General features: G+C 43.1%; 1 pseudogene; it reads left to right on the top strand.

Annotated features, from left to right (window-relative positions):
* Nucleotides 1–24,296, top strand: part of LOC119260449 (myosin-IIIa-like) — a 29,269-nt pseudogene extending 4,973 nt beyond the window's left edge.
* The last annotated feature ends 243 nt before the right edge of the window (nt 24,297–24,539 follow it).

Genomic DNA, 24,539 nt, shown 5'->3' with positions numbered 1-24,539 from the left:
AGGTTAGTGTGGAAGTTAAAAGAAGGAATAATATCTAATCCATACTGGTGGCTAAAGAAGGCTGTCCAGAGGAAACGATAGTCTTTCTTTCTTTTTTTTTTTTTTAAAGATTTATTTATTTATGCATAAAGAACTGGGGTACAGACCAGAGGTTGGTGGGGGAGAGGGTGAGAGGATTCACCAGAGACAGAGTGGGGAGCAGAACAGGCAGATTGACTGAAATACACTGCTGAGGGGAGCAACGGGCAAGATAGGTCTGCTGCACCATGTGGGTAGCTCCCTGGTCAGCCGGGGATGGAACTCCTGCTGCAGTGGCTGCGGATAACTTCACGTGCTGTGCTTAACCATTTGCACCACCAGGGAGGCCCACAAATGATATTTTTTCATTTATCACATTTAGATCCTTTATTTAGCACTACTGTTCTAGACACTATTTTAGATGTTGGGAATTCTAGACTCTATGTGGCACACAAACAGACACAATTTCTAATCCTGTCAAGCTTAGTGGGGGATGTCTGAATATTCTGTAAAAATATAAAGGTATATCTAAGTTCAGGCATTTTTAGGTATTGATAAGAAAAAGCCAAATAATGAGAAGAAAATATCAACTATCAAGAAAATAATGCAGCAGAAAATGACTGAGTGTGGGTTAAGGTGCCAGGCTGTTAGGAAAGAGCTCTCTGGATTGTGTTGCTTGGAGGAGGAGAAGAAGCCAATCTAAAACCCTTTGAGGCACAGAGTGATGCCAGGGAATTGCCAGCATAGGCAAATCTTGCCTGTTGGAAGAACAGAAAACAAAAGTCACTTGTATCTGAGCTCAGTTTTGAGGGACAAACAAGAGCATTTTAGGTTGTGGACCAGAGGGCAGGATGAAGAGGCCAGGGAGAGAGAGTCATTCCAGGTAAACACGGGACCTGCAACTTTAACCAAGGTGTTGAAGTTGTGCTAAGTAAGACTTAACATCTCTCATGCTGGGTTTTTATCAGGTAGAAGAAGTGTCAATGGAGCAGGATGTGTTTTCTCTGTACCACTGGGAGGAAAAGGAGCGAGTGCTTCCCATACCATGACCCTCAGAGTTACCTATTCTTGACTTGTCACCATTTGTAATGAGAGTTTCCTGAGTGGCTACTATTTTCTAGAGAGTCTGAGTCTTACATGCATTCACCTTCTAGTCAAATCCTACTGGTTAAACACTAACTAAAATATGTGAAAACTGAGGCACAGAGAGAGTAAGTGATTTGTTACAAGTTATTCAATTACAAAGTAGCAAGGCTAGGAGTCACACTCAGGCGGTCTGATGTCAAAACCCATGTTCTTCCACAATTCTATATGCAAAATCACAGTGGTGCTCAAAGCTAGGTGCACTGGGGTCAGGTGGTAGATGGGAAGGCAGGAAACTTTTCCAGAGAGGTCTCAGAGGACAGTGCTTTTTGCCCTAGAAAATCTTAGCCATAGAACAGGTTTGGTGTTTGGCTCATGGGCTCAGAAGGCTTATCAACTCGTTATAGAAGTAATCCATCTCTGAGGGGTACACAGCATTAGCCAACTTTATCACCCAGAAAATCAGATACCAGTGTACTGTGTATAATCGAAAAGGACCACAACCCTCAAAGTCCTCGTGACCCATTTTCTAGATCAAGCTGGTCAATTCTGGAAGTTAAATGAGCCTCAGAATATTAATTTTTAAACGTGTGATTATGAAGAAAGTTAGCAAGACAGCTCTTTCAAGTGATCAGGTTAAGATCATCTTCCCAGTAGGAGTGGAGAGGTGCCAAAGCCATGATCAATTACATAATCTTACCACTTGCCTTAACCCATGCTGCTGGCTTTACTAACAACAGGAAACTCTTATAAAAACAAAATGGTGGTTACCAGTGGGGCAAAGGGAAAGAGATGGGTAGTTTGGGGAAAGGGGAATGATTGTATAGGGGTAGGTGGAAACTGGACTTTTGGTGGTGATCATAACATCATATATGCAGACGTTGAATTATAATGCTGTGCATCCGAAAGCTGTATCATGTTTTAATAGCTGTATCATGTTTTGCATCAATACTCTTACCTTTTTTTAAAAAAAGAGAAGAGTTGGCTATGAGATTTAAATATTCAAGTCTCCTCCTAAGCTCTGTGCTTCTGTAGACTGTACATCACTGGACACTGTCTCACTTCCTCTTTTGAGTCTGTGGCTGACCATATCCACATGCAGTTGTCAATTCTCTAGGCACGATCAGTCAAGTTAAATTCTACTCTCCACTGCCTGGTGATGTTGGGCTTCTTTGCAGTGACTCCTGTTCTCTCTGTTCTAGTAGGTACCAGCTTCATCTCATTTCCAAGTCCTTAGGCTAGAGCACCGCACAGCAGACTACACCCAGAAAAGCACATACAACCTGGTTCTCCCTCACCATGCCTATGGAAGGAATGTTATGAGGACTGAGTTCAGCCCATGTGGTTACACGTGGTTTTACTTATGTGGTTACAGTGACTCACCCTAGATGTGGAGCACACAGGTAAGAATAAACAACGAAGCCCGGAGATGAGAAATAAACAGGCATTAAATACCTTGCACTCTAAAAAGAACACTACTGAGCCAGAAACTTTCCTTTGATGGGCCTTTGAACTGGTGGGGGAATAAACTTTTCTGCGATCAACTACTACCTGCTCTGCCTCCACAATCTAAAAGAAGGTGGGATGCTGAGGGTAGGAAGAGGAAAGTTCGAGCGTCATCCTGGGGTAGTGCAGAATTCTAAGGACAGGACAATTTCTTTTTCTTTTTGTCTTTTTTTTAAAGATTTATTTATTTATTTATACAAGAACTGGGGTACAGGCCCGATGCATGTGAGGGTGAGAGGATTCACCAGAGACAGAGTGGGGAACAGAACAGGCAGATCCACTGAAATACACTGCTGAGGAGAACAGTGGGCGAGACAGGAGAGGTCTGCTGCGCCATGTGGGACCCTTGCTGGCCGGCCAGGATTGAACCGGTGCTGCAGAGGCTGTGGACAGCTTCACAGTGCTGCGCTCAACCACCTGTGCCACCAGGGGAGGCCCTTCTCTTTTTTTTTTAAAGATTTATTTATTTTATGCATACAAGAACTGGGGTACAGGCCAGAGGTGCGAGAAGGGTGAGAGCATTCACCAGAGACAGAGTGGAGAGCAGAGCAGGCAGACTGACTGAAATACACTGCTGAGGGGAGCAGCAGGTGAGACAGGAGAGGTCTGTCGCACCATGTGGGTATCTCCCTGGCCAGGGAATGAACCAATACGGCAGAGGCTGTGGACAGCTTCGCAGCACAACGCTTAACCCGCTGCTCCATCGGGGAGGCCCAGGACAGGACAATTTCTTTCTGCCCATTGGAGGAAGGCTGGTTGTAACTCTGTTCACACAAGGTCAAACCAAGGTTTGGGACCACTGACATTTCCCTCCCCACTGGCTGATGGCTGGGCTGAAGACTTACTGTCCTGTCCTGATGCTGCCTTAGGAGCTGTGGGGCAGGGAGAAGGGATTTTTGAAAGAGTTTTATGCAGGTCCCCTGGAAGGAGAGGAGAAGCCCATGTAAACGTAGACATCGGTGCTTGCTTTTGGTCTGTCAAGTTTTGAGGGAAAACTGGTCTTTTTTTTTTTTTAATTTATTTATTAATACAAGCACTGGGTACAGTCAGAACCGCAGGTGACAGAATCCACCAGAGCCAGAGCGGGGAGCACAACAGGCAGAAGGACCGAAGTACACTGCTGAGGGGAGCAGCAAGCGGCAGGAGAGGTCTGCACGCCATGTGGGACCCTTGCCAGCGGCTGGGGATCGAACCGGCGCTGCAGAGGCTGCGGGTAGCTTCACAACCCAGCGCTCAACCGCTGCGCCACTGGGGAGGCCCAGGAAAACTGGTCTTAATGGCACATGAGGAAGTAAGAGTGGGTGGCAACCCATCTCTCAGCTCCTGGGAAGAAGATAAGGGAATATTCCTACCCTAAGCCACCACAGCACTAACAGACTTTGAAAGAAAACCTCAGTAGTTTCAGGGTGCAGGAGGAGCAAGAGCTATGTGGCTTCTTCACAAAGACCTTGCTATGGGCTTGGTGTCCCTCCATGCCTCTTGACTTTATTTGGTTCTTATCATCAGGTTCTTTCTTCACATATTTCAAGTTGGTTGCAACAGATCAAGGCATCACATCCTTACGTAAAATAGTCAAAGGCTGGAAGAGGCAGAAAGGGGATCCTCCCCTAAATCCCTTCAGAAGAGCAAAGACAACTTTCCCCCAAAGCCTTCCATGATCGTCCTGTCATATCTCATGGTACGACATGACAAGTTCTAATCAGTTGTAATTGGGAACATGATCACAATTAGCTTCAACTTTCCCTAAAAAATATTCTGGATTCTGTTCACCAGGAATGTGGAGCAAAGGGCTGAAGGACATGCAAAAGGCTTAAGTGACGATGTGTGAGCTACAGATGTCTTTGGCTGGGAGCTACTCCACTTAAGCATCTTATGTAAGGTGTGGGTGCCTAGGGGTTGTCAGGAGGTTGAGCAACCACAGGATTCTTCCTGCCAAGCTTGTCAGATACTCCCTGGAAACCCTAACTAATAGCTGGTTGCTTTAACTTGGAGATTCCACTTAACTAGTATATTAGTCATATTTTTTAAGTTGCAAAAACAGGAACCAAAACAAACTAGCTTAATCTATTGGTTCACATAATGAAAAATCCAGGAGTTTGGTTTTGTTTCAAGGATAGTTGGATCCGAGAGGCTCCGTTGATGTATTTTACTATTATTGTGCTCTCCATCTTTCAAGAATGATTTCCTCACTGTTGGCCTTTTTCTTTCCTGGCTCGAGATTCCATTCTGCAAGGTTAGCAGTTGGAAATAAGACAGGCAAAGTCTTTGTTCCCACTGTTTACTTTCTAATGGAGTTGTAAGGGGAATAGTGGGAAACAAGCTCCAAGCCAGTGGGTGGTGCTTACTGCCAAATCGGTGACAGGAGATGGAGCTTTCCAGATTCCACCCCCTGAACTGGGGGCTATTTGGGAAAAGAGGTGAAACTGGGGCTTTGGGCAGTTTAACCACTAGGGCTTTGATGTGAAGAGGCAGGGGGCTTTGGCAGTTAAGCCACTGGTGAGAACTGGTATATGCTGCAAAGCCACCAGCTTACCATGTGTGGCTTCAGCGTGGACCTCTGTCTCTGCTCTCAGAGGATATTATCTGAGGTAGGGTAGATAGTAGCTGGCCATGCCTTTCCTTTTCCTCTCTCCCCATGTAAATAAATTCTACTATTGTTGCTTTTTCCCAGGTGTCTGCTTTGGGGTTGTGATCTGCATTCTTTAAGCACTCAGGAGAGGACCCACCAACCAGATCAACACAGGTCTCCTGGGGTTTGCTCCTTTTCAGAGTAGACTAAGGCAAAACACACACATGTGTGTCTCCTCTATTCTCCATTCTTTCCTACAGCGCCACTTCACTTTTGACACCAGACCTGTGAGTTTTCCACACATCCAGCAATTCTGGACACCACTGCAATTTAACTCAGTTCTGACACTATTTACCAGGAGACAGACTCAGGCACTTTAAGTTAAGGGTTCAGTCCTACAAAGTGACCCCCAACCCATTTCAGACACTAATCATAAGTGCAAGTTGCTACTGTGCCTCTAGCCTACCTATCCATCAAAGTCCCACAGCCCCCTCCTCAGGTTTAATTTGTTAGAATGGTTCACAGAACTCAGGAAACAGTTTACTTACTAGATTACTGTTTATTACAAAAGAATATTAAAGGATACAAACCAACAGCCGAGTGAAGAGACACCTAGGGTTTGGCAGCAAGTACTGGAGCATCTGTCCCGATGGAGTTTGGGGTATGCATCGTCCCAGAAGATGGATGGGTTCTTGTTCACCAACCGGGAAGCTCTTCACACCCTTTTGAGGTTTTTAATGGAGGTTTCATTTCTTAGGCAAGACTGATGGACTCACTGGCTCTTGGTGTTTGAATTCAACCTCCAGCCTCTCTCCCCTCTGTGGAGGTGGGAAGGGAAGATGGGACTGGAAGTTCCAAGCTTCTAATGGTTCCCTTGGCAACCAGCCCCCACCCTTAGATGCTTTTCAAAACTCACCTCCTTAATACAAAGTGATGTGGCTGAGAGGGGTTTGTTATGAATAATAACAAAAGACACCTTTATCGCTCTTATCACTTAGGAAATTCCAAGGATTTTTGAAGCTCTGTGCCAGAAACAGGATGGAGCTCAAAAATAAATTTCTTATTAGAAATGACAAGATCAAATGTGGGGAGCAGTCAGAGAAATACATAAGCGAATATTAAAATCAATTCATAAATAAGTTGAAATGTTTACAGATGGAATACTGCTGAGAAAATGAAGCAGGATAACAGAGCAGTATGTGATTGGCTGAGGCGGCTGGTGATAGAAGAGGTGGTTAGGAAAACATTGGCTTCTCGTGATAGTGGAACTGAGATATCAGTGATGTGGAATCAGTCACACCAAGCTCTGGGCGTTGCATGAAAACATGAGGTACAAAGCTTCCAGTAGAGAAACAGCCTGTTTCAAGACAGCATGTAGGCCTCTTTCCTATGTTTAGAGAATTTCCCATGAACATTGCTTGATGTTTTCCTGCTACTATCAGATGAGAACAACAGATAATCATCTAAGAGGGAGAAAGCACATGATCCAGAGTCAATCAGATGCGCCTGCCTGTGACTTTGAATCTGAAGCTAGTGGCCGCACCATTCATTTTCCAAGGGCAAAGGCCAAACCTGTGTTCGGGATTGGGGGTGGTTCACGACAGGCACCACCGGGGCTGCACACTGACTGACTTCCTTTGTTCCTGCCTATTTCCCTAGGTTTTCAGTTTCCCCAAATTCTCCAAGATGCTCAATATCACTTCAAAAACACCCCTTTCTGTTTTAACCAGCCCAAATTACTATCTGTTGAAATGGCTAAATTTTTACGACTGCAGCTTGCTGAATTTATCGTACTTATTTTTATGTTAAAAAAAAAAAAAAGCCTGAAGTTTTTTCATTGCCCATATTTGTGTGAGGAGGTGATGAACATGGGGTTTAAACTGATGTGTATATAATCCAGCTGTTTCTGTGTCTATTTTTAATGGGGCCTTATGAAACCCAAAGAAAAACAAAGCATAAAAATGACCTAGACCTCGAGAGGGGGCAAGGGTGTGAGGAAGACATGATTGTGTAAGTAACCTCTCCATAGAACTCCAGGCCTGCCCTGAGAGAACGGAGTCAATTTCTTAATCAGAGGTTTCAGAAGAAAACACAGGTATGTGAGACATAGTTCGTTCTCTCCCTGCTAGGACCCGGGGGCCTGTAGTGACTTGCGGTGTCAGCTTGGCCCATCTGATAGAGGAGGCAAAAGGCCTCTGGAAGCACTGGTGGCCAAATCTGACAATGGAACTAAGCATCCAAAGGGGAGAGAGGGAAGGGATGAGAACAAAGTGGGATGGAAGCACAATGGACCCTGGTGGTGAACTGTGGGTGATTTTGCTGTGAGTTCACTAAGGGGGCAACACCTGATTGGTGAATCCTACTATTATCTCAATTAAAGGGAAAAAAAATAAAAACCTGGTGGCCAGCCCATGTCCACTGTATTGTTCTGTGATTTCTGTGGCTCAGTATTAGAAGCCCGCTGACGGGCCTCCCTGGTGGCGCAAGGGGTTAAGATGCAACCTATGAGGCTGTCCGCAGCCACTGCAGCACCAGTTCAATCCCGTGGCCAGGAGCAACCCACATGGCACGGCAGACCTCTCCTGATGCACCCGCTGCTCCCCTCAGCAGTGTACTTCAGTCAATCTGCCTGTTCTGTTTCCCACTCTGTCTCTGGTGAATCCTCCTACCCCCACGCATCTGGCCTGTACCCCAGTTCTTGTATGGATAAATAAATAAATCTTTAAAAAAAAAAAGCCCACTGATACCACACACTTTTTACCTTGGCTCTCATCACTCATAAAGGCAATATGTAAAGCTCAACACAGAATTGTTTAAGAACTCAACAGGAGAAGAGGACTGTTCTATATTTAAGCCCCTTCAGATTCTAACAGGTTTATGCAAATTGTCCCCTGTACCCTTTCAGAGCAAAATTTTAGAATATTTTCTATTTTGCTATTTTTTTTTCCTCCTATGGGTCAGTCAGGAGTCAATCAGCAAAGAGAAAATGCACAGTAATTTACATGGGAAAATTTTATATAAAGAATGATTAACCTTAGCAAAGAGGAGCAGTCAAGGGCTTCTCCTTAGGGCCAAGAGAGGGTGGCCAAGGAGAAACCCCCACTCCATCAGGCTGAGATCCAGGCTTTGTTGGAGAGAGCTGGGCTGTGGCTCATGGAATGGCAGAGAAATCCTTGTAGCGCCCACACCATGTTGCTGGAAATGCACCCTCTAGGGTGCTGGGGAAGCTGTTTGGGTTCCCCAGGGGCACAGGACTACAAAACTGCTCAAGGCAGGGGAGCCTGTGGGTGCCACCGCCCACCCCGTACCACCTCATACACTGTGTTCTCCAGAGGCACCTTTTGAGAGGTGCACATAGAACCAGGAAGCAAAGCCCTTGCTTTCCCCCCTGCAGTGTCATTCAAGTCCCTCTACTGACAAAGCATAACATCATGCTAACTGGCACAGAAAAGAAAAATTAAAGTTTCCAGAACTATTTTCACAGAGCAGGCAAAGTGGTAAATTTGGAGCTAGGAGGCAAGAAATCCATAATTGGCATTTTATCCAGACATTGATTTGATTGTGTTTTATAGTGAGATCAAGTTGAATTTTATCTTCTGACACTCTTAACGGCTTTTAAAAATTCAGGGTAATCTAATACTAAAGTGGTGGACACTCATCTTTATCTAAAGACATCTGAGAACTGGAAGTTAATTTGTCTTCTCTGTTGTTCCCAATATAAGAGGATGTTGGGCATTTTTCTTCTCCTCGGGTGGCTGATTAAGTATTCAGATGGCGCTGATAGGTTCTGCTTGGTTGGTTTTTATTTTCCACTTTTTTTCCTTCTCAATAAAATTTTGTACTTGTCTCTTCTCTAGGTTTCCTATCCTTAAGGATTTATGATCTTCTAGAAAATCCATGTGCAGTCATGTGAGTCAGTTTTCACCAGGAAGCAACCTCAATGTACCATACCTTATTCATCTCTTTTCTTGCAAGTCTTGTATTGGCCTTAGGGGTTCCTCTGCTAAAGAAGTTAGCCCACCCACTCTCATCCTTTGCAGCTATTAGAAGCCCATGCCGCCCCCAGCTTGAGGGAACACATATCAAACTCTCCATGGTACACTGAGCCCTCCCGCCCCCCATCTCATTTGCAGAGAGGAAATCAAAGCATACCTCTTCCCCAAAGAATTCTGTGCTCTTATCAGTCAGAGTTCAACCAGGGAAACAGAAACAATGGGAGATACTTAGTAAGGGATTTACTGCCAGAAATTGACTTCCATGATTATAGGGGCAAATCCACAGGGCAGGCCAGCAGGAAGGGCTGGAACTCTCCTGCAGGTGGATAGAAGCCCATGGTGCTCACCTCAGCGAGAGCTTTTTCCTAAGGGAAGCCTCAGTTCTGCCCTGAAAGCTTTTCAACTGATTGAACCAGGCCCACCCAGATTATCTACATAATCTTCCTGAAAGTCAACTGACTTTATTTTAGTGACATCTACAAAATATCTTCTCAACAACACCCAGATTAGTGTTTGATTGAATCCCTGGGGATGGCAGCCTTGCTAGATGGACACATAAAATGGCAGGTACATCCTTATCGTGGGCTGAGTATTTTTAGAATTGTGAAACCAGTGCTTATGTATTTTCTTTAAAAGCTGCATCATTTTTTAGTATTTGCTTTTTGAAATTTTTATCTGTTACGCTCATCTACTTTCCTTACATATCCTGATGCTCAACCTAAGAAAATAATCCAGATTGATGAGTTTCTTGTTTACAGTTTCCTGAACTTCCCAGCCTCATCTTGTTCCGAAACTCACTGTTCAGGACAGCTCTTGGCCTCCCTGCTGTGAGTCACACTCCTCCTGGCTCCACATACAACATGTCTGCACTTACATTGTTGCATGCAAGTCCTGTGACCTCACAGACATCCTGGGTTGCCCAGTCTGCTCCTGCCTCACCCAAAGGGTATGCTTTTCTCCAGCCCAATTTGTATTCTGTCTGCATTTGAGGGGTAAAATGTGATTCTCACCTTCTTACCACTCTGCAGTGAGATACAGCAAGTCAGATAAAGTTCCACATCTTCACCACAGTAGCAGCAGCCAGGCATTCCTCAATATTCACAGAATCGAGTATCAAAGCCAGTGATTTAAAGCCCTCCTTCATATTATTCTGGGTATCAGAGAATTTCTAACCATATCAGATCATTTGCTCTTTCTCGAATGCCATCTGTGTTTTCCTGCATGTTTGCTGTGACTTGTGTTCTTCTGTCTAGAATGTCTTCTTCCTTCTCCACCCACCCAAATCTCACCCATCCCTCAGAGTCCACCACAGCTCCTACCCCCTCCATGAACCCTTTTCTGACATGCTGAAGAGGATGCCATGTCTCCCTCCTCACTGTCTCATCCCTCTTCTGATACATCTTACTCTTGCTTACATGGTAAATTATTCCACATCTTGGTGTTATTTCCCACCCATCCCAAGATTGGAAAGTCCTTAGAGACAGATACAATGTTCTGCTGCCTGGAAAAGCTTTGCCCAAAACAGAACCTTGACAACCATTTTCTGAAATGAATGCAGTTGATCTGTGTTATAGTTTCCCTAAAAATTTTGTATGATGAACTGCACCTATGATCTCTGAATCAGGAAATCTGGAAATAACTTATCCAGGTTAACTTATTTTTCTGGTACTCATTCTTTTCATCTTTAAAATGAGAGATTTGGGTCAGAGTTTCTACTAAGTTCTAAATTCTAAGATGTTGTTAATGCTGAAAATGAGAAAGCTGGCTTATTTGCTTATTCTTCAAAGAAATAATCTTTGCTCCCAGAAGAAAGCTGTATTATTTTCAAAGGCTTAATGCTAAGATGACAAAGTCTGAGTCGCTGAGATGACAGCAGTTTGGTGACCCTGATCTGCTTGCTCAGTCCTGCCCTTCCTGGGGCAGTGTGGGGCCAGCACCCACCAATCAGGGAGCAGGAAGCCTGGGCAGATGTATTAGGATGACAGCAGATGACAGGGGAGCAGGCCCAGGGCAAGAAGAGAAACTGGGGCTTCCCCTGGTGGTGCAAGGGGTTAAGCACAGCACTGTGAAGGTGTCCACAGCCTCTGCAGCACGAGTTTGATTCCCAGGTAGGGAGCTGCCCACATGGCGCAGCAGACCTCTCCTGTCTCGCCTGCTGCTCCCCTCAGCAGTGTATTTCAGTAGATCTGCCTGATCTATTTCCCACTCTGTCTCTGGCGAATCCTCTCACTCCTTGCACCCCTGGACTGTACTCCAGTTCCTATATGCATAAATAAGTAAATCTTAAAAAAAAATAGAGAAACTGAACATCAAGGAGAGGTGAGTTAGATAGAATTTCTAGACCTTGAGGAAAACAAAGGAGTTGGTATCAATAAGTGAAATTAGAGTGATAAAGGCATTGGGAGAAAGTGAGAATTTGGTTAAGAAAGCTTACTCTTTTTTAAAACATTTATTTTATTTATTTATGCATACAAGAACTGGGATTCTGGCCAGAGATGCAGCGGGTGAGAAGATTCACCAGAGACAGAGCAGGGAACAGAACAGGCAGACCGACTGAAATACACTGCTGATGGGAGCAGTGGGTGAGACAGGAGAGGTCTGCTGCACCATGTGGGTTGCTCCCTCGCTAGAGATCGAACTCAAACTGCAGTGGATGGTGATAGTTTGATAGCACTGAGACTTAACCCCTGAGCTACCAGGGAGGCCCCTCTTAATTTTTTAAATAAACTTTGATTTTATATTAATTTTAGGTTTATAGAAAAATCATAAATACTGTAAAAGAGTTCCCCTATGCCAGAATCACCCCTTGCTAATGTCTTCTATATGGCACATTTGTCACAACTAATGGACCAAGATTGACACATTCTCATAATTTACATTTCCTCAGCTTTCACCTAGTGTTCTTTTCCTCTTCAGGATTCCATCCCAGATCCCATATGACATCAAGTCATTAATTATTATGTCTTCTTAGGTTGTGACTGCTTCTCAGAATGTCTGTGTCTTGTTTTATTGGTTTTTTGGGGGGTGGGTTCTTATAAATATTTTTTCTTTCAGTTTTGTTGAGATGTAACACTGTTTCAATTAATGGCATACAGTGTAATGACTGGTTTTACATACAATGTGAAATAATTTCCACAATAAGTTTAGTTAACATCCATCATCTCATATAGTTGCTTTGTTTTTGTTTTAGTGTTTCTTTCCTTATTTTCAGAACTTTCAGGATCTCCTCACTCAGCCACTATAAATACACCGCACAGCAGTGTTCACTGCAGCCATGGTGTCTATTACATCCCAGCACTTATTTATCTTTTAACTGGAAGTTTGTACCTTCATCTAACTTCCTCAACCCTCAACTCTTCTCTATTTTTGATGAACTTAATAGTTTGGAGAGATATTGGTGAATGATTTAGAAGGAGGTCGCTCCATGGGGGTTGTCTGATGTTTTTCTCATAGTTAGACTGGGGTTATGAGTTTTTGTAAAAAGACCACAGTGGTTAATGTATCATTCTCATCACATTATAACGAGATTGCATCTTCTCAGCATGACTGTTCACTGCAAATGTTCACCTTGATCACCTGGCTGAGGAAGTGTTTGGCTCCTCTTCCATAAAGTCGTTCTTTCTCTCATTCCATACTATACTCTGTGGAAGGAAGTCACTTTGTGCAGCCCCTTTTCTGATTTTATTTTCTCTTGTCCTTCCTATTTCTCTTGTTTTTTTCCCTCATAGCCTCATTGTCACTCTGGCCCATTGTTAGCAAGCAGACTGAGGAACACCCCAGGACCTCCAAACTTGCACGTGATAAAGAAATTCTGCCAGCTGCCACAAAGACAAAGCTTACTCCTTGTGTGTAAGATCTTTAATAGAATTTGCATAGAAAGGGAGTAAGAGAAAGGATATAATTTCCCAATGAAATACCCAAAGTGGGCCTCCCTGGTGGCGCAGGCTGTTGAGCGCCACACTGTGAAGCTGTCTGCGACCTCTGCAGCACGGGCTCGATCCCGGCCAGCTGGCGAGAATCCCACATGGCGCGGCAGACCTCTCCTGTCTCTCCCGCTGCTCCCCTCAACGTGTATTTCGTCAGTCTGCCTGTTCTGTTCTCCGCTCTGTCTCTGGTGAATTCTCTCACCCTCCCGCGCATCTGGCCTGTACCCCAGTTCTTATATAAATAAATAAACCTTTTTTTTTTTTTTAAAAAGAAACACCCAAAGTTACCATCCCCATCAGGGGTAAATGCCCAATCACAGAGTTGGCCTGAAGCGGCACCGATGAGGCCCCAAAGCTTGCCACCAGTCTAAGGCCCCTTTGGGTGGGGAACCATAGGAAAGAGGCAGAAGGGGCCAATCTGGGACAAAGGAGGCAAAATTAAAGTACAAATCAAGATAATATCTGCCATTGTCAGTCTTCCCAGTTGTCTCTTGCCCACGTCTCTTTCAAGTGTTTCTACATGTTTCTCCTCCTCATGTCTCCTCCGAGGCCCTAAGTCCCTCGTGCAAGTCCAAAGCCAAAAAGCAAGCAGACCTTCTTCTCCATGTGCCTCTCTCCAGGTGTCTCTCCTTTCTATGTCTCTTCTGTGTCTCTGTGTCTCCACGGATTCTATAGCTTCACCTTGTCGCTCAGCCCTGCCCCTCATTAGGTGGGGCAGGAACATGGAACCTCCCTTTTTTAAGGAGCTGCCTCTATTACTCTGCAACATACATTATTTTTTCCTTTGTTCCTTAACATAGAGCATTTCCCATGGCAGATGAATCCCTATATCAAAAGTATTCCTTTTTCTTTACCTCCCTTCCATTAAAATATGATGTGTTAGTCAGCTACTACTATTTAACAAAGTCAGTCATTTATCTGCTCACATACTGTGGGCCAGCCAGGGGTCGGCTGATCCAGGCTGGGTTCAGCTGAACTGTTCTGTTCAAACTGTGGGTCTGGTTAGCTCAGATCTCTGTGTGTTCTGGAATCCAGGATGGTGCAACCAGTTACGCAGAATGGCCTGCCCCACTGCACAACCTATTTGCATCATATCTGCTAATGTGCCCAAGTTTGTCAAGTGGTGAAGTACAAAGTGAAGAGGAGTTGAAATATATAAACTGACACGTTCTTAACCTTCTCTCCAATACAGTCCAAATCAATGAAACAGAAGATATTTCCATGCTGTCAAACAAATAACATATTATAAAAGATAGTGAGAACATAATTTTGATGTTTAATTCAGATACCTGGTAGTACCGCCAACCTAAATGTTAAATTTTATCTTTCTTCAGCGTGACCTCCCAGGGCCCAAGGGTATTGTCCCAATTATGCACCAGGCTCTTGTGCTTTGCCCTGGCTTTCATTCTGCTGCCCACGTGGTGCTACAGCCACCAATGACCCATGTACCGTTGCTACTCTTGGGGGTACAGACATCCTCTGTTCTGTTTGTGACAACCCCCAATGCCACCAATCAGGCCTTCAGAGAACATTGCTCACCCCTTAGCTTTCCTGTCTGATGTTCCTCCCCCAGCTCTCCACAGTATGACTAGGGCCAGTTTGTAGTTTCAAACAGATGCTCAAGTGCCAGAAATCAGAGGCTGAGTGTCGGGCTGGAGACAATACCTATAATCCCAAAGGTGTTTCTCACTGTAAACAAACCATAACAGCCTTCCTCAAAACAGAACTCATCATCACGGAGCACGGCTGATGTATCAAGTCAGTGCTTTATAGTAAATCCTCAATTTTGTTTTTTTATTTTTGATGGAAGTAAAGTTGCTTTACATCATATGTTTCAGGTGTGCATCCTTATAAAGCAACATCTGTATATAATACATTCAATTCACTACCAAAAGTCTGATTCTTTTTTTTTAAAGATTTATTTATTATGCATACAAGAACTGGGGTACAGGCTGGAGGTGTGGGGTGAGAGAGGACTCACCAGAGATAGAGTGGGGAACAGAACAGACAGATTGACTGAAGTATACTGCTGAGGGGAGCAGCGGGCAAGTCAGGAGAGATCTGCTGCGCCATGTGGGTAGCTCCCTGGGTGGTCAGGGATCGAACTCGTGCTGCCGTGGCTGGGGATAGCTTCATAGGTTGCAGCTTAACCCCTTGTGCTACCAGGGAGCCTCTAATTCTGTTCTTCACCATACAATTGACACTATTTACTCAATGGGCTCTTCCCCACTCACCTTTTCACTAATAGTAGTCACTAATTTGATCCTATACTCTGAAAGTTTGTTTTTATTTTATTTATTTCATTCATTTGTTTTGTTTCTTTACATACCACATACGGGTGAGATCACACTGAGTTTGTCTTTCTGTGACCGGCTGACTTAGAACCATATCCCTGAGGTCCATTCACATTATAGCAAGGGGCAGGATTTCATCTTTTTTTTAAAATAGCTAAGTAATAATTCATATCTTCTTTATGCAATTATTGGTTGATGTTTTTTTCCAATTCTTGGCTATTGTAAATATGCTGCAACCAACATGAGGGTGGCTATAGCTTTTTAAATTAGTGTTTTTGTGTTCTTTGGTGAAATACCCGATGCAGGATAATTGGATGATATGGAATTTCTATATTTATTTTTTTGAGAACTCTCCATTCTACTTTGCTTAATGGCTGTGCCAACTTACATTCCACCAACAGTGTACATGGATTTAATGGCTTGAAACAACATAATTGTGTTATCTTAAAGTTTTTCAGCATCATGTGGTACAAAAAGTACTGGAATGGCATCATTGTATAGAATGTTAGTCTATTTATAAATGGGGATAATAAAACCTTGCTCAATAAATTGTTGTGGCATCAAAGAAGGAGCTGTGACCGAAGAATAATCTGTCTTTAAGAAGCATTGTCATGTGCTGTGAGAAAAGTTCAATTCACTGTTTCTGACTTCGATGATGGAGGAAGAGGGACACAAGCACATGAATGGGGCATCTGGCCTGTACCCCAGCACTTGTATAAGTAGAATAAATCTTTAAAATAAAATAAAATAAAATAAAATGAGATTTACTAGGCTAAAGTCAAGGTGTCTGCTGGGCTGCATTCCCTCTGGAGGCTATAGGGGAGAATCCATTTCCTTGACCTTCTCTCCTTTCTAGACATCCCCCATTCATGTGCTTGTGTCCCTCTTCCTCCATCATCGAAGCCAGAAACAGTGAATTGAACTTTTCTCACAGCACATCACAATGTTTCTTAAAGACAGATTATCCTTCGGTCACAGCTCCTTCTTTGATGCCACAACAATTTATTGAGCTAGGTTTTATTATCCCCATTTATAAACAGACTAACATTCTATACAATGATGCCAGTGCAGTACTTTTTGTACCACATGATGCTGAACAAATCAAAAATCCAATGTCAACCTTAGCTTTAAAAAAATATTTTATCAAGTGATTTTTCAATAAATTTCCTTAAATAATTCTACTACATCATCAAAAATAAATTCAATACTGACATAGTTTTCTGGCGTGTTTAGTTTAGAAAAAAAAAAGATATATGTGTTTTTCAAATAAGAACTGCTAATAGCACAAACACTCATGCAAGACTAGTAAAATTAATATTTTATTTAAGTTATTTACATAGTGGTCACTCTGAGTACATTAGCTCTGGATATATATATTGTTTACTCTGCCTTCATTGCTTCTGACTTCTCAATCTGAAATTTGGTTAACTAGGTCCAACTTTAAGGTTTAGTTTGGGGAACTAGAAATGCCTAGTTGCTACCTTTAACCACGGAGAGTAACTTGAACTGATTTTGGGGTGAGGAGCTATCTCTAACACAACACTGACATGGTTATACTAAGGGACATGCCAAACCTTGTCCAGGCCTGTCCTTCAGGAAATTAGAACCCTGCATTTGTCACCTGCGATCAACAGTTTGAATGATCTGAAATAATATCTTATGCAAAGAGCAAGACTTGCTCCACTGGCTAGTTGAGTACAAATCTGCTTATTGATTCGTGAAAACTAGAGTATTTCCTTCTCAAGATCTCTTTATCTCCTCCACTTGCATAGTCCAGGAATTGTGGACACTCCTATTTTCCAAACATGACGTAGAGAGGGAGATTGGGGCTACCAGCACTGTTGCTGGGATCACCACTATAGAGTGTTAATCCTGCACTCTGTTGGATCCTTTATGCTCAAAGATTCACTGAGTGCCTTCTATGTGCCAAAGGTATGGGGTGAGGCTAGGCATCCAGTGTAGCTGGAAACACATTAGACATGGCTTCTGTCTTCATGAGATGAGCTCCGAGGATGACAGCCCTACCAGACTGGACACCCAGACCAGGGAGGGGTCTGTTTGCTCTGGCTGATGCATGCTGAGTTCTGCAGTGGCAGCTGTCCTAGGTGACCCCCAGCTCGGACACTATTATTTAAGTGGCAGCATCCTCACAGCTTTGATTCTCAACCACACACTGGGGTAGAAAAAACCCTACTCCCAGGCCCAAGCTCTGAGCGCCGTTTGTCCACCTCAAGTCATCAGCTGAGAATAATTCTGCTCTTCATGTGAGTTTCCCTTTGTGGCAGTTGGTGCCTTTCCTGCCAGCATACCTTGGGAGTTTACCCTAACAGATTCTCCTAACTCCCATTTCAACAGTTCAGGTGAGCATAATGATTCTTTTATCAGATGCTAAGTTCTCCTTGAGCTAATTGGACACTTCTCCCACAGAATTTGGCATAGACCGCAGGAAGAAACTGCTAAGTCACAGGAGGGGCAGGTAGGAAGATTTTATTGTGACCTTTGCCTTTGCCCACTGAACTTACATTTACGCAGCAAATAGAAGCCACTCAAAAAACTTCACAGAACAATTGAAACTAGCAATTCACCATTCCAAGGCGACTTACTGTCTCTGCTTAGAAAAATAGAGACTGAGATCATTGAAACAACAGTATTACTGCATTACATGTCTTCACCTTTGGGGAGAGGGATGAAACTTTCTCTGCTCAACTCCAGGGAAATCTTACTTACATTTTATTTTCGAAATAAACATTGTGATTATTTTGTAGCTAGAGTAACAGAGAGCAAAATGATGCCTTGGGGGGCTTGGGGAAGGAGCATAGAAAAAACAGACAGTAATTTTCCACAAAAGCAAAAACTTATGTATGTGTGTGTGTGTGTGTGTGTTTTATAGAAATATAAAATATTTTGTATATTTATGCCATTGCATGTTTCATATGTGGAATGTGGGTTACGATCACCTTACTAGCCCATGAAGTCTAGAAATTAGCGTTTTTGGATGTCTTCTATACAACTCTTCAAACCACTACCAGAACTGACAAAGTGAATTGAGATTAAGCAGTACAGATAAGGTGGGCCTGCTGGGGAGCTGCTCTCTGGAGCTGGAGGGGTAGTTCTGCGAAATGGGCCAGGTGTCAGCATTAGACAAGATCCCAGTCGAATTCCATCCACGCTCCACCTTTAATAGCTTCAGCTTTCAGCAAAATGCTTAATATCTCTGAGCCTGGGTTTTCTCTTTTGAGATATGATGGTGGGGGAGGAATAACAATTTTTCAAGGTTATTGTAAGGACTAAATAGAACATCTCTGGTATGGAAGTAGAATTCAGGACAGAGGAGCAATTGTCATTGCAGTTTGGTGCAATAAGTTAGTCTTCTGCTTCATGAGATTTTTGCATACTGTAGTTTGTCTAAAGTTGCTAGTTGCCATTGATATCCATTCTCCTGTCTTTTTCGGGTAGTAAAACATAGGTCTAGCTGGCATGTGACTACCAAGAACTATGTTTCCCTTTCTCTTGAAGTTGCGTGGTCTTGTGGTTAACTATGGGTCAATGGCATGGAAGGGAAGTGTTATGTGCAACCTCTGGGTCAGGCACTTGAAAGAACATTCCTCCCTCACTCCCACCCCACCCATACTCCCTGTTATGGATACAACTGTCACCTTTCCACCCAAATTTTTATGTTTGAAGTCCTAGCTCCCAGCCCCCACTGAAATGTGAGCTTATATGGAAATAGGGTCATTGCTAATATGATTAGTTAAGATGAGGTCAGGGTAGAATCCATTATGACTGGTGTCCTTATAAAAAGGAGAAATTTGGACACAAACAGGCACATGTAGAAAAAAGATGATTTGAAGAGACATAGGGAGAGATGACCATCTATGAGCCAAGGAGAGGCCTGCAACAGACATTTCCCTCACAGCCTTCAGAAGGAATCCATGCAACCCCTTGACATTAGCTCCAGAACAGTGAGACAATAAATTCCTGTTGCTCAAGACACCCAATTTAGGTTATTTTGCTATATCAGCCCTAGTAAGATAGTATCTCTTATGCCTTATCTCTTATTTTACTTTTACTGCACACTAGGGTGTGCATGGGCCAGGGAACACAGGGACAGCACAGAAACATGACAGAAGGCACCATGGAGTTACCCCTGCAGCCTGGGCTGCTTACATTTGCCTACACACACACAGCACACACACATGTGCACACACACACACATTGCTTTTGTGGACACTGTCCGGCTTTCTATCCCCACCTCTCCCCCCTCCCCCCACCCTACCCCCAAGACATCATTTTGCTCTCTGTTGCTCTAGTTGTGTGAGAGAGCAATACATTTCTGTCCAGTATGAATGACTTTTTATTTCAGACTCAGAATTAGTGTCCTAACTAAAACAAATAAACATGAGTAAACAAGCTATTTTCTAGCACAGGCTGTCTGAGGCAGCATTCAGTGCACCTATTAGCCAAGTGGAAAGTTCTAATTTGGTTGGAAAATATTTATAATTTGGGGGTGGAGGTAGAGAGAACATGGGCACATTCATTTCTGGTCACAGGCCATTCAAAAGCTGAAAGTTGACATTTGGACCTCCCTCAAGGCGCAAGGGATTAAGCACAGCACTGTGAAGCTATCTGCAGCCTCTGCAGCATGAGTTATATCCAGCCAGCCAGAGAGATACCCACATGGCGCAGCAGACCTCTCCTGTCTCACCCGCTGCTCTCCTCAGCAATGTATTTCAGTTAGTCTGCATGTTCTGTTCCCCACTCTGTCTCTGGTGAATCCTTTTATTCCTACCTCCTGAACCTCTGGCCTGTACCCCAGTTCTTGTATGCATAAATAAATAAATCTTAAAAAAAAAAAGCTGAAAGTTGACATTCAGAGAACTGTTGTCAGGGTGCTGTAGAGTCTCATAAAATATTCTTGTCTAGAAGTTTCCTTCTGCTGATTCTCCTGCAACTCAAATTTGTTTCTGGAGTAATTATTCCTGTTATCACATCTACTAACTTTACCCTCCTCCCCGTTTGAACAGTTACTTCCTGTAATGTGTATTTTTAATCTTTTTCCTTCTCAATTGGGTGTAGAACTTCCTGGAAAGTTATAATGGATAAGGTTTCTTCGAGAGTGTTCAAGTTATCTGTGTGACTGAAAAAAAACAGGTAATCATGTGCATTTTTACATACAGATGCATAATACCCTGTCAGTGACAATAAAGTACATTTCGTTCAAGTATTAAGTTATTTATAAATACAGCTCAAAATGTGATATTTTCCAATTAATTAAATACAAAGCAGTTCCTCCTGTTCTTCCATGCCCTTTCTGATACCTCCAGTTAGTATCAGTCTTTCAAATCCATACATTACTGTCATCCTCATGCCACCTTGTTTCAGAATTCCTGTCACTCAGATTCTGGCAGCAATTGAATATCTGTGTTTGAAGTTAAATTTTCCTTGTCTTCAGCTTCTTTTTGTCCTTTATATCTGTAGATCTTGCTTTTAGTCATGTTTCCTATTCATGTATTCAAAAGAAGTTACCTGAACTGATTGCCAATGCATGATCTGTGTGTTGAGTGTTCCTTCATTGTAGGATTTGTTGCCATTTTCCTTTTCTTTAATGACGCTATCTCCTTATATTAGTTATTTATTGCTGCATCACAAATTACCTCAAAATTTAATGTTTAGATTTAAGGTTTAAAACACATATTGGTTCAGCCATTGCGACAAGCGGGGAATCCTCCATGCTCAGAGCTCCCAAGTGGGAAGCCACTGCCTGGGTCTGCCCTGTGTTGGCCTGAGATCTGAGGGGAAGGGGTGGAGGAAGCTGTGACCTGGGCTGTGAGGATTCAATCCAGGGAACTCTTGTCCAGAGAGCATTTCTCTAGCAGAAGTGATTTTAACTTTTGAGTGCTTCCATTAATTGGATAAACAATCATCTTTGATAATTCCCCCAATCCTTCTGATCCATGAAAAATCACTGGAAATATGGACAAAGGAATTTACAGGAAAGTTAAAGTGTGGAATGAAAAAATGGTCCAAAAACAGCTGTTAAATTTCTGGATCCAATTTATGATGTTGATGAAGAGACTGAAACAGAGTATAACATCTTACAAGCACTCTCTAATTACCCTAATGCAGTAAAATCCTATAGCATGTACTTTAGAATAAAATAAGTGGAAATAAGTTGTAGTTTGCTCTTGAACTGTGCAATGGACAGTTAGTGATTTTGTGAAAATGATTTCTTGGTTTTTTTTTTTTACAGATTTATTTATTTATGCATACAAGAGCGGGGTGTAGGTTAGAGGTGTGGGGGAGAAACATAGGGGGAGTGAGAAGATACACCAGAGACAGAGTGGGAAGCAGAACAGGTGGAGTGACTGAAATACAACTCTGAGAGGAGCAGTGGATGAGACAGGAGGGCTCTGCTGTGCCATGTGGGTTAGTTCCCTGGCCAGTGATCAAACTGGTGCTTCAGTGTGTGCGGATAGCTTCATAGTGCTGAGACTTAACCCCTTGTACCACCAGGGAGGCCCCATGAAAATGATTTCTGAAGAAGAACAAAGAATGAGTGAACTGATAATTGCCTACATTGTGTATGAAGCACTTAATGGGACTTCAGCATTTACATAACAAAGGCACCATCCATCTTGATGTAGAAGAAAATAATATCACTGCTGTCCACTGAAGATGGAGTTAAATTGGTGGACTTTGGGGTGTCACCTCAGCTCACCAGCACCTGGCACCAGGGGAATACATCTAAAGGATCATGATTTTAGATGACTCCTGAGGTGATTGTGTGAGAACAGCAATTGGATACCATGGCCAGACATGACATGTGGTTCTTGGAGATCATGGCCATTGAGCTAGTGGATTGAGACCCTCTGTCCACTGACCTGCATCTCATGAGTCTATTCTTCAAAATACTGAGAAATCTACCCCCGAACTAAGCAGCCTGAGATATGGGCAGCAGAATTCAAGTACTTCATTAGCAATTGCTTTGTAAAGGTTATGAAAAGCGTCCAACTGTGTCAGATCTTTTAAAGCATAAATGCATTACTCAAATTGATGGCAAAGATGTGAAGTTGCAAAAACAACTCATGAAATTCATCGATATTCATCAAAGCATGGGAGGCACTGAAAAAAAACAGGCTGAAATACATTCACACCAAGAAGTAAATTCGCACATCTCTAGACTAGATGTGCGAATCTAGTAAAATCTTTTGTGGGTTTTCTAACATGAGTTACCAGTTTGCACCAGTTATCAGCCTGTGCAACCACCAGATTATCTGGTCTCAGGCACTGACCTTTGACACAGAAAGATGTCCTACCCTCTGCTTTTGCACACCTGAAGCTGGGCTGGTTTTTCTGCTCAAGGTGGTCAGTCTTGTGGCCCAGTTCCCATGGCACCCTTTTTCAAACCTCCCAAACCTACCTGCTGGGCAAGGAGTGGGGGCCTCTCTAGTAAAATCTCCCTCCCAGGAATGTAGATTACTTAGTAACCCTAGGAGTTTTGGAAGAAAATATAGTCTCAGAGCAACTTGAGAAATATTAGTCTAGAGGTCATCTTTATATCTATGTGGGAGATATACGCATTGCTCTTAACCCTTTCAGAGAGTACGTAATCCAGATCAGTGCATTGTTATTTCTGGAGAAAAGAATGCCAGAAAGACTGAAAATGTTCTTATTTTAGTTGAGCAGCTACTGGTACTTGAAAAGTCTAATAACAGAAACTTGCAAGAGAAGATTTTACAAGTGAACACTGGTGGAAAACTTTGGCAAAGCCTACGCTACTATAAATGACAATTCTAGTCTATTTGGAAAGTACTTGGAAATTAAATTTACCTCTTCTGCAATTATAAGGGGCCACAGATTGTCAGGGTATCATTTAATAAGGTTAAAAGCAAAGCCCCCACTCCTTGCCCAGCAGGTAGGTTTGGGAGGTTTGAAAAAGGGTGCCATGGGAACTGGGCCACAAGACTGACCACCTTGAGCAGAAAAACCAGCCCAGCTTCAGGTGTGCAAAAGCAGAGGGTAGGACATCTTTCTGTGTCAAAGGTCAGTGCCTGAGACCAGATAATCTGGTGGTTGCACAGGCTGATAACTGGTGCAAACTGGTAACTCATGTTAGAAAACCCACAAAAACAGTATTAAAGAGAGCCTCAAATCCTTCTTCCCGACAGGCGTGCATCTCCCGTCTTGCCCGCTGCTCTTGCAGGGTATTTCAATAAATCCATCTTTTCTGTTCTCCACATTGTCTCTGGTGAACTCTTTCACCCTTGTGCCTCCAGCCTCACCCAGATATTACACCTCCACACAGATCTCTGAATATCTTCAGGAGAAATCCAGAGTTATCCACCAAATCATTGGAGGAAAAAAAAATTTTCCTTTTTTATTTACTATATCTATACTGACTTAAATGAAAAGAAGTTTTTCTGCTATACATTCCCTGAAAATAGCCTCCCAGATACCTATACAATGACCACCTCAGAACAGTACAGACCATGATAAATAATGGTTTCTATAAATCCCAATATGAATAATTGAACAATGTTTCAAAGTCAGAGGTTTTACAGTGGAGCAAGCAGGCCCACCCAGTGTCCTGGCTGCAACTTTGAATCTTGGAAATACTGACTTTTCTTCTGTGGCAGCTGAACCGGCTGTATTGATTAGAGCCATATTTTCCAACCACAGGCTCTGGTGAATTCTGCCCCTTTGCTTTGCACTCATGTGGATGAGCTACCAGAATTTCTCATCTCCCACCAAGTGGTCACCAGAGGAGAAATAATGATCTCATCCGAGTCTATAGAAAGTACTACTGATGTCAGTTGCTATGGCTAAAACTTTGTATGGGTGTCTCCTTAGTTGGATAGTCAATTGCGTTCACAGCTTGTTGAAGTTTTACATATCACCAAGGTAAAAATTTTTGCAGAAGTATTTTTTCTCAAATGTCAGGTGATGGAGGGCCTCTCTGGTGGCGCAAGGGGTTAAGACGCAACCTATGAAGCTAACTGTAGCCACTGCAGTACGAGTTCGATCCCCAGCCAGGGAGAAACCCAGATGGCGCAGCAGATCTCTCCTGACTCACCCGCTGTTCCCCTCTGCAGTATATTTCGGTCAATCTGCCTGTTCTGTTCCCTGCTCTGTCTCTGGTTAATACTCT

The sequence above is a fragment of the Talpa occidentalis genome, unplaced genomic scaffold, assembly GCF_014898055.3.
Source record: "Talpa occidentalis isolate TD23 unplaced genomic scaffold, MPIMG_talOcc4v2.1 talOcc4.6, whole genome shotgun sequence".
Classification (NCBI taxonomy): domain Eukaryota; kingdom Metazoa; phylum Chordata; class Mammalia; order Eulipotyphla; family Talpidae; genus Talpa; species Talpa occidentalis.
Note: the sequence above shows the minus strand (reverse complement) of the source record. Positions and strands in the feature narration are given on the sequence as shown.